The 16,213-nt window shown below is 47.8% G+C and overlaps 1 long non-coding RNA gene across 2 annotated transcripts; it reads left to right on the top strand.

Moving 5' to 3' along the window:
• The first annotated feature begins 2,695 nt into the window (after positions 1–2,695).
• Positions 2,696–13,237, top strand: LOC107180815. Of its 2 annotated transcripts, none has more exons than XR_006213593.1 (5): positions 2,696–3,113; positions 5,574–5,780; positions 8,226–8,353; positions 9,689–9,768; positions 12,964–13,237. It is a non-coding gene; the product is annotated as an uncharacterized LOC107180815 (long non-coding RNA). The 2 variants fall into 2 exon arrangements; XR_006213594.1 differs by having other exon boundaries at positions 2,696–2,824.
• The last annotated feature ends 2,976 nt before the right edge of the window (positions 13,238–16,213 follow it).

Consider the following 16,213-nt stretch of genomic DNA (forward strand, 5'->3'; position numbering starts at 1 on the left):
ATGCTTTATCACCCACCGATCAAGAAACACAAAAAGACAAATAGCCACATAAATATGCAAGGCAAATCTGTCTATAGACAGACAATGCTTGGTAAACACATGGGTCCATGAACTCCTGCCAATAATGCCCCCATTCATTCACTCAGCCAACATTTACTGACGACCCACTATGTGCCAGCCCTGTGTTCGATGCTGGGCCCAAAACAACGAGAAAGACACAGCCCCTGCCTTCTGTGTGTGCACACTCTACTAGGGGAGGCAGACAGGAACCATGTACACATGGTCTTTGAGAAAGTCAGTATCACTGGGCTGAAGTCCAGGAGTCGGCAGGTTTGTGCTCCCTCTGAAGGCTCTGAGAGGGTCTTTCTGCACTTGCTCCAGCTTCTGGTGGCACCTTGGCTCATGGCCATATCCCTAGGTTCTGTATTGCTTCTCGTCTTAGCACACTTATTGTTGGATTTAGGGCCCACCCAGATAATCTAAGATGAGCTCATCTCGATTAACTTGATTACCTCTGCAAAGATCCTTTTCCCAGATAAGGTCACATTCATAGATTCCCGGTGGACGTATCTTTCAGGGGCCACCATTCAACCCACAACAGTATGAACATAGGGGTCTTGGGAAGCACACACCATGTTGGGGGCTATTTCCGGTGCTCCCCACAGCTTGCTGCTACTGCTGTCTATGGTGTTTGATCAGACCTTCCTGCTACATGAATCACCTGACTTCTTTTAGTGTGTTACATACTGGAATCTGCATTTCCTCTGAGTTGGTTATGTCTGTCTCCCAACCACTATCTATCTATCTATCTCTGTCTCTATCTCTATCTCTATCTATCTCTATATCTGTTTATCCATTCGACCACCAGAAGTGTTTTTCTAAAGGCTGGCTTGGCTCCTGCCCTTACTCACAAGCCTTTGATGCCTCCCCGGTGCCTGTGGGATGCTCTCTGAGCTGCTCAGATGTTGAGTCTGGCCCTCAACATCGGGTGGACACAGCCTACTAGCCACCCTCTCCCCACTCCCCCACCCACCCTCATGAACATCCATGTCCCATACCTGTCCCGTTTCTTCTCCCCAGGATATCCTGGGCTCCTCTGTCCCCAGGCCTCTGCTCACGCCTTCCTTGCCTAGGATATTTTCCACACCTGCTCACCTTCTTTCTACCTTTCCAAGTTCAGCTCAAACCCCACCACTTCCTAGAAGCCTTCCCAGTCCTGCAGAGCTGAGAATAACTCTCTCTAGTCCCTTCCCGAGGGTCCAAGGGTCCATATCAGGGTGGCCAATTCTCCTAACTAGGAGTCTCTTTCTCCCCCTGTGGGATAGAGTTGAACTTGCCTTCCAGTCCCCGACACCTGGTACATGGTAAGAAACGCAGTGGGTTTTTGCAGAAAGAATTTGAGGGGGATGTGTGCATCTTATTGCTTCTTCCATTGCTTGGTTGGCAAGGAAGCTAACCAATTCCCAGAGGGGTGGAAAGCTAGGAAAATCAGCTGAGATGGAAGGGGTGCAGTGTCATCTGGTATAGTAGATGGCATCCAAAGAGACTCACTCCTGCCCTGGCCTCTCTTGCTGCCCCTTTTCTGCCGGATGCCCCCGGTCCACCATCTCCCAGGCATACCCGCCCTTGTCTTGGCACAGTTGTCTTGGCACAGGGATTTGACATTCATTCTGTTGACACCTGAGATGAGTACAGATGTCCCCTGAGCCCCCTTTCCTGGTTCCTCCTTCTTTCAACCAAAGCCAGACCTCTCAGCTCCTCTGGCTGCTGAAATGTAAGGCCCCCCAAGGCCATGGCTAAACATCATACCCAAACCCCAACTCAGCCGCACCCCTGGAGTCTGTGCCCAGAACCTCTTTGACTTGGCCCTCCTCAGGATACACAGCCCCTGGTAGCCATCCTCAGCCGCCCCCTTGTGTCCTACCCACTCAGGGACTTGCTGGTTTTGTCCCCAGCTTCTTCTTGGCCCTCAGCCTCCTCACACCTGCTTTCAGGGAAGCATCAGCCCAAGAACTCCATTCTGCCATCACTATGGTGCAGGGAGGGGACAGAGCATGAACCCTGACATCAGCCCTGGGGTCACATCCCAGCTCTGCCTTGTGCTTGCTTGTGACCTGCTTGGAGCCTCAGTTCCCAATGAGCTGTTCATTCACTTAGAAAATTTTTATGGGTGCCAGACATACTAAGTGCTAGTGATTGAGGTTGCAGCCCTGAAAAGGACAGAAACTATGCCCTCAAGGAGTTCAGGGCTTGGGCTTGTGAGGCGCTAGCCATGCAAATGATAATGATGGAAGGAGATCAAGGCTATAATGTTGGGGCCCCATGCTGTGCTCTGATGTGCCTGCAGAGCTCTAAACAATTTCCCACTCTCAAGCATTATATTATAAAAACACAGCGAAGAGCTAAGGGCTAGAAAATTCTGCAGTTGCAATAAAAAGTCACTTTTCTTGCAAGGATTTCAATAAGACAGACTTTTTAAAAAAAATAGCTGTGGGTGTATTTGGCTGTTGCCAGCTAAGATAATCAGCTGTTCCAAATGGACAGAACAGACATGAACACCACCAAGCCCATGCAGAACAGCACGCAAAACCAAAGTCAAGTTTCTGAACCGCCAAAATACAGTGTGTCCTCAATTTTAAGATGGTGTCATTGAAAAGATGCAAATAATTTGATGTTTTTTTTTTTTTTCAGGAAGAAATAAGGCAGCAAAACCACGTCAAAGTTATCCCTGTATAGTGCCGAGTGTGACGGCATTAACGAGTGAGAAAGCACGGGCTCTGAAAATTCCCTCTGCAGCCCACCTCCCACCTGCCAGAGGCCTCAGGTGCACCAGCCACTCTGCACAGACGACACTTCCACACCCCCCCTCAATGTCTGTGGCCCTACGTCCCAGCTCCTTTCATAGCCAAGAGCAGGCCGCGTAGTGCTACTCTGGCTGCCTAGCAATGTTTTTCTGTCCCATGGGACTCACAACAGGAGAAATGGTTGTGTGCAAAGGAGTGACAGGGGAAAGGAGCAGCCGCATCCCTCCCTGGGAGGGGTCCAAGACCTGGACCGCAGTAGCAGCTGACACATGGCAGGGAAGCCAGCAGAGGAAGAGAAATACTTAGCAAGTGAGTCGACAAGATTGCTTGTTGAGTGGCTGTGGAGAGAAGGGATCTGGGGGAGCCCAGGTTTCTGGGCAGTTACTGAGACATGCTCCCCAGGAGAGAGAAAAAAATGGTGCCAGGTAGGATAACCACAGGGCTGGATGTACCAGTGCGCTGAGTGTGCCGAGCCTCCTGCTTTCCTGTGGGGGCAGCTCCGTGGTGTTGGGGAAGGAACTGGGGAGGCTCAGAGGTGGTGGGTGAGGCTGGCCATGCAGCCTCCCTGAAGGGCCATCTCTGGGGCCATTGTCTCCAGCTCAGAAACTAGTCTTCTCTCTCCTGAACTCATGGGCAGTCCAGCAAGTGACCCCCACCTGTGCTGCTCTGCCAAGTAAGGCTGGCCGGCCAGCAGAGCCACTGCCTGGGCTCCCAGCCAGTCTCCCCGCAACCCTCCCCCCACCCCCTCAGCCGTCCCTGTGCACCAGGGCCAAGGGAAGGGCCTGCTCTGTCCTGGACAGATGCTTGGAAGTGTTAGCTTCGGGGCTGATGGTAGTTTCCTCTCAGTTCTTCTGTCTCCCTCATCCTCCTTCCTCCTGCCTCTCTGTGGTACTGTTGCTAGAGTGTGTGTGCTGGCTTCCTATGGCTGCCATTACAAATGGCCACCAAGTGAGTGACTTAAGAGGATAGAAATGTATTTATTCATGCAGAAATGTATGTATGGTTGCATGTATTCTCTTCCAATTCTGGAGGTCAGAGGAGAAATCGAGATGTCCACAGTGCTCTGCTTTGTGTGAAGGCTCCAAGGGAGAATCTTCTGTCACCTCTTCGTTTCTGGTGGCCCCTGACATTCCTTGGCTTGGGGCTGCACCACTCCAATCTCTGCCTCCAGCTTTACCATCACCTCCTTCCCTGTGTGGTTCAAATCTCCTTCCCTCTCTTATAAGCCCTGTTGTCATTGGATTTAGGATCCACCTGGATAATCCAGAATATCTCATCTGGAGATCCTTAATTTCATTATATCTACAAAGACACTTTTTCAAATAAGGTCACATTCACAGGTTCCAGGTAGACATATCTTTTGGGGGCACCATTCAACACACTATAGTATGAATATTAGGATTCTCCATCAACCCCAAGATTGCAGGCCGTGCCTCCCACAGGACACTCAGAGCGAAGTGCCCACAGCCACGACAGGAGGGAAGACCACAGCTCATATCAACTCTCCAGAACTCGTGGGGAAGGCAGCCCTGGAGGTCAGGTGACCCGACCCCATGGCTAGCCTGGCAGGGGAAAGGGAGGCTCTTCCTTGAGGTCTTCGTCCTGCTTCTTTTCTGCAGGTGTTGAGGGAGGGGACATCTCCCCTGCACCAGGACTGCCCAGACTCCTCTTAGAGAGCCTCCCATTGCCCTGTGGGCCGGGGCCAGAGTCACACACCGGCAGGAGGCAGCAGACTCTGAAGCACGGAGGGTCCCCACCCTGGTCCTGGGGCTAAAGACCCTGACATCCACGACTGTCACTTCAGGCCACTTTGAGGGCAAGTGGCAGTGGTGCGGCCGATCCGGTTGTGCAGCACACACGGAGAGGGAAGTGGAGGCGTTTTGCAACCCGCAAAGGGCCATGCAGGAGGCATTCTTAGAGATGCGGAGCCATTCCTCCCACCGGTGTGGCCTTGGTGCCAGGACTGGGCTGTCTCCTGCATCCGACATCAGACTGGACAAACTGACGCCCCTCCTGCTGACAGAAGCCTGGACTGGGGAGAAAAGGAGGGCTGGGGGTGGAGGGCTCTAGGAGGGGGAGCCCGTGTGAAGCTCAGCCCCTCTCACACATTTCTGAGAACGTAGTGATGGAACAGAACAAGAGAAAGACCGTGTCTTTCACCAGAGAGGGGAGGGGACAACACAGTGACCAATTTCGGTGATTAGCTGCAAGAAGAGGGTCCTTTATTCCAGGCGTGTGTATGCCTTTTAATTTCCTCTTGTGGGCTCCTGAGGGGGCCCAGTAACCAGGCAATTGGTATTCTTCTCAAGCCTTGGAGGATGCGGGCACTCTCTAGGAGCCAGCTCCAGGTGGTAAGGACTGCCACCTGCACTCCCTGCCTCCAGATTAAATGTTCCGCACAAACCTGCCCTGGGCAGGGGAGGGGAGGTGGCGGGCTGGGACCGGGTCTGCCACAGGGGTGCAAGTGGGTTTTCTCCCCGTCTAGAGGAGGCAGCAGTGAGGTCCAAGTTGAAGTTGGCACCTTCCTAGCTTTGTGCGAAACAAAACAGAAATGTCCTATTGGTGATAAAGGGACTTGGTCCCCTTAAGCAATTGAAGGCACAGGAGTTACAAAGCAGTCCAATTAGGGGGTGGTGATTTGCATGACAAGAAGACCCTTTGCTTCATAAAAGAAGTTCTCCTGAGGCTGCATTAGATGGTGGGGGGGGGAGGGCGGGGGGGGGGGGGGAGTTTGAAGATTCCATTTGCTAAACAGTGTTTCACCCACAGCGCTGCCACAGAAAGCTCCGGTGTGAAACCAGTGCATCTGTACTGACTTCCTGGCAGCCTCCCAGCCCTGAGATGGGCCGGATGGCAAGAGCACACGGTCCTTGTACTAGCTCACGCGCACACACCCCTTCTTCTGCTGTGCTCTGGCAGTTTCTCAAAAACAGATGCGGCTTCTCCCCAGGCTGGGACCTGGCTTTGGAGGCAAAGGTAGTGGCCTAGTGCCTGGGCCCAGGAGGGGGGCGGGGGCGGGGGAGGGAGGAGTAGGGCAGGCAAGACGGAATTTCTGTCCTGCTGGGCCGCCTGCAAGTTTCAGGGCCCCTTTCCTCTTTGGAGCCTTAGTGTCCACATTTATACAACAAGGGCATTTGAAGCTTCACCATTTCAGAGACTCCATTCCTGAGCTAGCTGGGTGGCCCTGGGGATGCCCTTGACCTATGAAATGGGATATGCCCAGACTAATGGCGAGGGAGGAAAAAAAAAAGGTATACATTTCTGAAAGTACTTTAGAAACTGTAATATTTGGGGCACTTGGGTGGCTCAGTTGGTTGAGCATCAGACTCTTGATTTCAGCTCAGGTCATGATCCCAGGGTTGTGGCATCGAGCCCCGTGTCAGGCTCCATACTGAGTGTGGAGCCTGCTTAGGATTCTTTCCCTCCCTCTGCCCCTCTCCCCCCAAGCCCGCTCCTGTGCTCTCTCTCTCTCTCTGCCTCTCTGTCTCTCTCTCTCTCAACAAAACAAAAGAAAGAAAAAAGAAAGAAACTGTAATGTTTACGGATGCTGGAGACATGGAGGGAGGGTGGAACCCATGTCCCCAGAAAAAAGGTGTCTTAAAATTTTGTCACTCACGCACCATCAAAACACTCAGGTGGTTGGAAACCTGCTCAGTAGGTGTCTGTGTGCTAAGTGCTAAGGTGTTTCAGGGATCACCTTGGCGGGCTTCAGGGCATTTCCATTCCAATCACTGCTCATTAGAAGAAAGCCCTTCCCCCTGCGTGGTAAAATGTAGAGTAGATCGCCAACATGCAAATCTTGAAATTGACAGAAATTAACTGGACTGAAGTTGGGAATATAGTAGGAGCTTAAGAAAATGACTTGGAAGTGCTCACTATAAATAGAGTTTTGGAAGAAAAATTAATTTTTCAAGCTTGTCTGGGACTCACAAAGTAGAGATGCTGGGGCTACTGTAGTGTGATGGATAGCAGTCTCTTCTTTGTCCCACCCCCACCCCCGACCACTGCTCAAAGTGAGCAGTTTGCACACACCTTAAAGATTCAAAGTCGTTTTTAAAAGCTCTGAAATCCAGGTGTCAACCAGAGAGTTGGAGGAATTTGAGGGCTATACAGTGAACCAGGAAAAAAGGCAACAGAGGAAGAAGAATAGAGAGAGCAACTCAGGGGAGGGGAGTTGGAGAGGGGAGAGAAGAGAAGGAATGCCCACGTTTCCTGGTGATTTTAATTTTCACATCACAAAGTGCCACCCACCTGTCAACCATGACACTTCCCTGTGCCACCTACTGTGACCACTGGGAGGGAAGAACGTGGAACTCAATCCTTCCCACCCAGCCTGATCTGCCTACTGCTGTTAGACCACAAAGGAAGGAAGAGCCTCCAAAAGTTGCCAAGGTTCTCTCTCTCTGAGGTAAATGGCCAATTTCCACAGCCACTGGAGTGAGAACGCTGACCCCAACTCCCCTACTGGACTTACACCTCAGTGCCACAGGAGCCTGGAGTCAGACCGTAGCCGCCTTGGGTTGGCAGGGACACCCAGGGTTCAGTGAAGGAGGCAGTGCCAGAATCCAGAAGTCACCAGTCCAGTCTCAGTCAGCGATGAACTGATTCTCCGAACTCTTTGGGCCAAGGACAGGCCATGGCCTCCATGCTTCTAGTCCCTTCCTTGAAGCGATCGGGTAAATCACATGATGAGCCTCAAGCAAGGGACTTTAAGCTGGTGGCTTCCAGCAGCTTCCTGCTCCTGAACCACCACTCTCTCTCTCTGAAGTCCTTCCATCGTCATTCACCCCCAACCCGTGCAGGCCCTAGGGAGGCTCTGACTCTGTTTGCATGGTGAGCACTGGCCTCTGTGCCAGCTTCGTCACTAGCCAACTGTTTTGGTTTCCTGTGGCTGCCGTAATGAACTACCACCAACTCAGTGGCTTCCAACAACAGAAATTTACTCTCATATAGTTCTGGAGGGTGGAACCCCACACTTGGTCAGCTGGGCTGGCCACTCCTGTAGTCCGTGAGGAGAGAATCCGTTTCCTTGCCCTTTCCAGCTTCTGCTGGCTACCTGCACTCCTTGCCTCATGGCCCTTCCTCCATCTTCAAGGTGTGTCCCTCTGGTCTCTGCTTCCAGCATCATGTGGTCTTTCCCTCTTCTGTCATGTCAAACCTCCTCTGCCTTCCTCTGATCAGGGATGCTTGTGATGGCACTTAGGACCCATGCAGATAGTCTGGGATGACCTCTCCTTCTCGAGATCCTTAATCACATCTGCAGTGTCCCTTTCGCTGTGTCATATTTGTAGGTTCCAGAGATTAGGACGCAGACATTTTGAGAGGCCAGAATTCTGCCTACCACACCAGGTACAGGTCTCTGGGCAACTGAGTCACCTCACCTTTCTGAACCTTGCTTGTTTGCTGACCTCTTGCTTCCAGGAAGACGGTGGATGTCACGGCACATTACACACTGTGAAGTGAGGACCAGCACAAGTGCTGAGGCTGGTTCTTGTCCCTTCCGATGAAGCTGAGGGCCCCTCAGTTCAGTCACGTGTGGCCTTCCCCAGGTGTGTCTTCATTAATGCTCTCCAAGTTGAACTTGTCCCTAAGCCAACTGGCTCCTCCCTCTCTGTCCCAACGAGTGACAGTGGACAGTAGAAGGTCTTTGGGTGGGTGGCAGCCATTCTGGCTTTGATCCTAGGCAACCATTGTTCTGTGTGGTGGTTCCACGGAGATCCACGTATATATAAATAGGATCATGAGGGTAAAGTTTTCTTTGTTCTCTGAGTAGCAGTTAAAGCAGTCTGTGCTTGTCACCCCTCTGCTGCCTCTGGAACCAGCCACAGTGCCATCCCGGCCCTCTGCCAGCTGCTGTCCACAGTCGCTTTGGTGGATCAGGCCCTACTGTCAACCTCAGCTGGCCAGCCTGCCTGAGGGCAGGTCACAGTTTGTCCAGTAGCTGATAGGAGGTACGCAAAAGACAGCAAGAGCTCCAAATGGAGAGATTGGTAAAAACCCCTGGGTGTATGACCACAGCTGCTTCCCAGAGCTTAGCAGAGAACGTGGAAATTACCAGCAAGCTTTTAAAGGGAAACCATTATCTCTCAACCCAAACCCAGGGAAGTCACATCTGCTACCACCAGCAGATGGGGGTGGGGTGGTGGTGCTTCAGCTAAGCCTGTGAGAAACTGAGAACAGAAAGACACTTTCTGAACTTGGCCTTCCCACCCTCTCATTGTGCCAGCATGGAGACGGGATCCTTGGAGAGTGGGCAGGGAGGATGACTGGTGGGGAGAATTTGGACATTACTCCCCAAGAAAGCCGGGCTGGGGGCTTCCACAACGGGTGCTGCCCTGCCCAGTTCTGGTCTGTGGCCTCTTTTTGAGGGGCTCTAACATCTTCAGAGCACGCTGCAATCTCCCAGGGCCTTCTTCAGCCATCTTGGTGGCTGGGGTGCCCTAAAGCCCTGAGAAGGGACAGGGTGGTAACACTGTCCATTTTACAGATAGGGGGTGGAGCCAGGGGGAGCTCACTCGCCCAGATCACACAGACGTGGAACTGGCAACAGAACTCCCCCTGCCCAAACCTGAGTCTTTGGATTGCAGTCCAGTACTTGAATAACTCCACCGTCCCTCTGAACGCAGGAGACCGCATTGCGGTGTTGGCTGCAGCATTAGTGGCCTGTTGTCCTTGTGTCCTTCTGAGCACAATTCCACAGCATACTGCTTTCCACTAAACAGCAGCCCCACTGTTTAGAAAGCCCACTCCACGTGCCATACCAAATGATCTTGATGTATGAATTAGTCGTTCCATTTCTCTAACAGGAAACTAAACATACCTTTTGCATACTTGTTTGCTAGTTTCTATTGGTTTTTATTTTGTTTTTCTTTCCTCTGTTATAGCCTAAGGCAATTTGGCGCCGGTTACAGACCCTGAGTTGGTAGGTAGACACAGTCCTGTCTGTGGCCTGACCCCAGTGCAGGTAAGGATTCTGGAAATAAAATGACTCACTTCTCTCAGGATTTGGGGGTGAGAAAGTGGCCCCTTCCCAAAGCAAGCTTAAAGATCAATGTGTAGACACCTTGTTGGGGGGCCAGGACACCTGGTCCAGGACCTGATCTGGAATGGAGGGATATGTATGGTCTTCAGTGGTGCAAACACGGAACATAGTCCTGGCGATTTCAGAGTGGCACATCACACAATGTGGGTAGGGACCCCCGAAAGCCCACAGGATCAAAACTCTTTTCACGGTAAAACCAAGATGCATTTGCCTTTTCCACTTGCCTTCTCTCACAACCACACAGTGAATTTTTCTAGAGACGACAGCTGTGATATCACAGCAGGCTGGATGCAGAAGCAGATACAAGAATGTGGCTATCTTCTATTACGCCTGACTTTAAGGAGATTTGTAAAAATGTGCAAAAATGCCATTCTTCTCTTTGGTCATTTTTGTTTTGGAAAGTATAGTGATTTACATTAATATGCTGTGGTTATATTATCATTATTTTAAAATGAATTAATAAATACTTTAAAGTTTTCTCAATCTAAATTCCTAAAGCTAAAAATATCAATAGATAGAGCCTTCATAACCAAAAGTTCTGTGAAGTCCTCAATAATTGTTGGAGCATAAAGGCACCCTGAGACCAAAAGGCTTGAGAACTGCTGTCCTCAAAATTGGGGGACACTCCCATGGGACATTTGGGGACACTGTGTGGAGCAGGAAATTGCCCAAGGTCACCCAGTGATTTACTGGCAGAAATAGGACTTCAATCCGGCTTTGATTTCCAGGGCAATTTTTTGTCAAAAGCTTCAGTGACTTGGCTCTAGGGCAAAGGCCTAAAGGAACCACAGTGGCCTGCCCACCCCACCTACCAAATACTTGCACTTCCAGTGAGTGTCAGCTCTCTAGCCACAAGGTAAAGGATTTTACCTGGCCACCACCTTGAAGAATTAAGGTAAAGCAGAGAAACTCACCTAGACCACATGATGAGCCAGTGGCCTCTCAGAACCAGGATCTAGGCTTCCAACCCCCCTGTCAATTACTCCTGTACTGGGGACTCTGGCCAGCAGAAAAGACCCTCCCTGGGCCAGTGAAAAGTATTACAATTGGCCAGAGCTCATCATTAAATTCTGCACAGCCTTGAAGAGGCTGATTGCCCATACATCAGCCCTCTCCCCAGCCCTATCCACGAGAGATTTCCGCTCCAGCTTCCTTCCCTGCTTTGAGTTGCTCCTGCACCTACACAGAGTACCTCACAGTGCTCAGAGTGTCCGAAACCCAGGGAGTTCCCACAACTGCCACTGTTCTTGCATCAATTCTCAGGTCCCCACCATGCAACCTGTGTGCACAGATTTTTAAAAAGTGTTGTTTCCGTGCTCCATGGGCCTTTTAGTCAAACCCCATTTGATCTTAATAGCACTGGTGCCCTTGTGTTATTCCATACATTAGACTGAGCTGTGGAATTGACATGCATTCTCTACGAATTGCTACTGGAAGGTGAGACGGGAGGGACTGTGACTTGGGTGCTGCTGCTGATCTGTGTTAGTAATGAAACCCCAGCCCCGTATTCATTTGTTAAACACCTTGGCTTTTAAACAAGCTTGACATTTGAGCATTCTTACTGGTGCTCTTCCAGCCCATCTGCAAACTGAGAAGGGAGCTGTTGAATCTTGCCTTGCGATAGACTTCCGTGGCATCCTGGCCTGGAGTCTTCAATTTCTCAGTCCTGGCAGTGGGTCAGGTAGAGCTCAGCACTGCAGGGAGGACTGGCTGAGGGAGGAAGGAGAACACACTCCAGAGGAGGACAGCACCGTAGCCCTACTCCTGATATGTATCATTAGCTATTAACCAAGAATCATTATTTTTGTAGATTTGTCACAATTGCCTTCTACAACTAGCTTCCTCAGTGCTGTGCTAATTATCCGTATGTGCTCCTGTGAATGCCATTTATTTCCAATTTACATAATCACAGAGGGCTGTTGATAACATGGAAATGCTTCAGAGTCAATGCATTAGCATTTGCCTCCAGATCATTTTATGCTCTGACTCGACAAGTTCATTCCTATCATATATGAATTTAACCTTTTGCATCCCCGAAGCAGCCAGGGAAACTGCCTGCATCTCTGCAAGGATCATTTACTTCACATGATGTCTCAAGTTAGGTGCTCTCTTGTGCTTAGAGGTTTAAAAAAAAAAAAATGATACAACTTCCAAAGCTGACAGAAGAAGAAACAGAAAATTTGAGTAGTCCCATATCTATTATTGATGTTGAAAATTAGTTAAAAACCATCCTGTAAAGAAACTCCTGGCCCAGATGGATGTGAATCCTTCTAAGCATTTAAGAAATAACACTAACCTGGAGTGCTGGGTGGCTCAGTCGGTTGAGCATGGGTACTCAACTTCAGCTCAGGTCATGATCTCATGATTCATGGTTTCAAGCCCTACATTGGGCTGTACTGTCAGCATGAAGCCTACTCTGGATCCTCTGTCTTCCCCCCCTGTCTCTCTGCCCCTCCTCTCTCTCTCTCTCTCAAATAAATAAACATTAAAAAACACTAACCTTACATTAAAAAAAAAAACCACTAACCTTACAAAAGCTATTGCAGAGAATAGAAAAGGTGGGAGCACTTCCTTTTTTGATGAGATCACTATAACCTTGACTCCAAAACCTGACAAGGATATTACAAGAAAGAAACATTATAGACCAATTTCTCTCATGAACATAGTCTCACAAGTCCTTAATGAAATACTAGCCAATCAAGGGTGCCCAGGTGGCTCAGTCTCTAGGGCATGCAACTCTTAATCACAAGGTCATGAATTCAAGCCCCCATGTTGGGCATGGAGCCTACTTAAAAAAAAAAAAAAGAAAAGAAAAGGGGCGCCTGGGTGGCTCAGTCAGTTAAGCATCTGACTTCAGCTCAGGTCATGATCTCACAGCTTGTGAGTTCGAGTCCTGTGTCGGGCTGTGTGCTGACAGCTCGGAGCCTGGAGCCTGCTTCGGATTCTGTGTCTCATTCTCTCTCTCTGCCCCTCCCCCGCTCACACTCTGTCTCTCTCTCAAAAAATAAACATTAAAAAAATTTAAAAAACAAGAAAAGAGAAAATAAGAAATATTAGCCAATCAAATCCAATACATATACACCTATAATATATATTAATATGCTTTATATATGTTAGGATGTCCTTGGAACCACAGTAGAGGGGACGGCCATCTTGCCAGCGCAACCCAAGGAAAAGCCCCCGTAATGTGCTGGAACGAATTGGAGGTCAACCAATCACCGAGTGACAGCACAACCTGACGCGAAAAAGGCCCACCCGGACCTAAACCCGGAACCGCTGCAGCTTAAAAACCCCAACCCACCACACCCGGGCGTGACTTCCCTGACTCCTCTCTCTCTCTCCCTGAGTCATGGAACCTCGCCCGAGACCCTTGTTCCCAATAAAGCCTTTGACTGCTAAAATTTTTAGTTCTTGACTCTTACCTTTACCCTAGCCTACGCCTAACCCTAACAATATACACATATAAATATACACATGTATCTATCCCCAAATTACATTCATTATACATCCATGCATATATATTCATATATGTTTATTGCCCCATTCACGTGTGTGTGTGTGTGTGTGTGTGTGTGTGTGTTTGCAGAGAAACAGAGGGAAAAAGAAAAAGAGGGAGCACTTCTGGTGTTTTCAGGAATCACCTCCTTGTATTCCTGTACTTGACTCAGTGTCTGCTTCTAGGGAAACATAATCTAATTCAACAACCAATTGAGTTTAATTCCAGCTATGCAAGGGTGGTTTAATATTAGAAAATCAATCAATCTGATTAATCATATTAACAAAAAAAGGGGAAAAGCATACAATTATTTAAATAGATGCAGAAAAGGGGCACCTGGGTGGCTCAGTCGGTTAAGCATCCAGCTTCGGCTCAGGTCATGATCTCACAGTTCAGTTTGTGAATTTGAGCCCTGCATCGGGCTCTGTGCTGACAGCTCAGAGTCTGGAGCCTTTCAGATTCTGTGTCTCCCTCTCTCTCTGTCCTTCCCCTGCTTGTGCTCTGTCTCTCTCTGTCTCTCAAAAATATAACATTAATTTTTTTTAAATAAATAGATGCAGAAAAGCATTTGACAACATTCATAGGCACCCATAATCAAGCAAATGAACAAAAATCTCTTAGCAAATTAGGAGTAGAAGGGAACTTTCTAATCAGATAAAAAGAAGCTACAAAAACCATGGCAACCATTCATAATCAGCAGTGAAATATTAAAATCTTTACCCATATCCTGGGAATGAGGAAAAGTTGCCCACTATCCCCACTTCCATTCCACATTGTACCAAGTGTCCAATGTAGTTAAACAGAAAATAAATAAATCTATTATTCACAAGCTACATGATTGCATACATAATAAATCCAATGGAATCTATAAACTACTAGAATTCATAAAGTAGCAGGATACAAAGTCAATATGTAGGAATCAGTTACATTTTTAAAAATAAACCCACGAAATAAATGAAAGATGTGCAAAACTTCTACACAGAAAATAAGAAAACATTATCGAGAGAAATTAAGAAATTCAAAACGAAAGGAGAGATATGCCATTAGTAAGGGGCCAGAAGACCAAATACCGTATATAACATAAACTTTCCTCACATTAACCCAGAGATTTGACTCAATTCGAGCAAAAATCCAAGCCGGCTTAACAACTCTTTTTTATATAGCTAGATATCAAAAATGTTATAATAAATATGACAATGTGACATTGGTGCAAGGACAATTAAAAGTGAATTTGAAAATGGAACAGAATGGAGTCCAGACACAGACCCACACATATATCATTAGAAAAGATTGTCTTTTCACTAAATTATTATGGGTCAGTTGAATGTCACATGGGAAACATACAGTGTGACTCCTCCCTCATGTTACATACCCAAACCAACTCTAGGTGAAGTGTAAAAGGTAGAAAACCATGTATTTTAGAGGAAAAAAGGAGACCATCTTCAGACTTTAGAGTAGGCAAAGGTAGCTTAAACGGGACACTAAATGAACTAATCATATTAAAAACATAATACATTAGGCTACATTAAAATTATCAACTTTTGTTTATCAAACAAACATTAAGAGTGGGAAAAGGCCGTTCTCAGAGAAGGGAGAAGATATTTGCTATATATATATTCAGGTCCTCTGCCAATTTTTCTATTGAAGTGTCTTTTTCATATTGATTTGTAGGAATTCTTTATATATTGTACATTCTGGACAGTTCTCTGAGATATATGTCCAGTATACATATCCAAAGGACTATCTAGGATATATAAAGTAATCCTCAAACTAGTAACAAAACACAGATATCCCAGTAGAAAACTTGGCAAAGGACCCAAAGAAACACTTCACAAAAGAGGCTATCCAAATGGCCAAAAGATGTGCAACCTCAGGGGTCACCAGAAAAAATGCAAATTCCAACTCCTAAGCAATACCACTACTGTAATAGACTCTGTAGTGTGCTACCCAGATTCCCCTTCACGACTGAAGCACCCAAGCAGAGTGTTGACAGCTGACAACTCTAGATGAGCTCCCCCTCCTGGTGATCGCCCTAGGCTGTAAAGAGCCACCTCGCCTGAAGTCACCTCCTTTTCCCAGGAGTAGGGGCCTCCGATGACTGGTTGCTATGAGGTGCAAGACTCAGTCCCCCGGCCTCAGTGTGGGACAATTCTGAAGGGTCATCCTGGCTACAGAGGTAGATTAATCAGACCGCTCATATTCTGCTAATGGAAATGTAAATTGTATAACCACTTTGGAAAACAGTATGGCAATATGGCTATATCTACTACACCTGAACATACATGCATGATCCAACTATTCCACTGCTAAGTATTATAACTGCAATGCATATATATATATATATATATATATGTTCATCAGTGACATGTACACAAATGGTAATAACAGCAATGCTCATACTGCCCAAACTGGAAACCCAAATATTCATCAGGTGCAGAATGGATACAAATCTCAGAAACATAATGTTGAGTAAAACAACCAGACACAAAAAAAGCAAGTTCTTTATTATTCCTTTTAAGTAAAGTACAAAATTAAACAAATGCGGGTAGAATTCAGAACAGTGGTTACCATTGGGGGGGCGGTGGGATTAGTGATCACGAGGGACATCATGGGGACTTGGGGGGAAGTACTAATGTTCTGTCTCTTGATGTGGTTCTGATTCCACAAGTGTGTTCGCATTGTGAAATTTATCCAGTACACACACGATCTGGGCACTTTTCTGTATATAGTACTTCAATAAAACAATCTTGGAAAACATAAAGAACACATGCACATATACACACATGTAGAAATCAGCAGAGGCACAGTCCCTGAAGTGGCCTTTCAGTTGCTAACTTTCAGTCTTCATTCATTCATGGAGCCCCATGGGCT

Source organism: Panthera tigris, chromosome X (assembly GCF_018350195.1).
Source record: "Panthera tigris isolate Pti1 chromosome X, P.tigris_Pti1_mat1.1, whole genome shotgun sequence".
Classification (NCBI taxonomy): domain Eukaryota; kingdom Metazoa; phylum Chordata; class Mammalia; order Carnivora; family Felidae; genus Panthera; species Panthera tigris.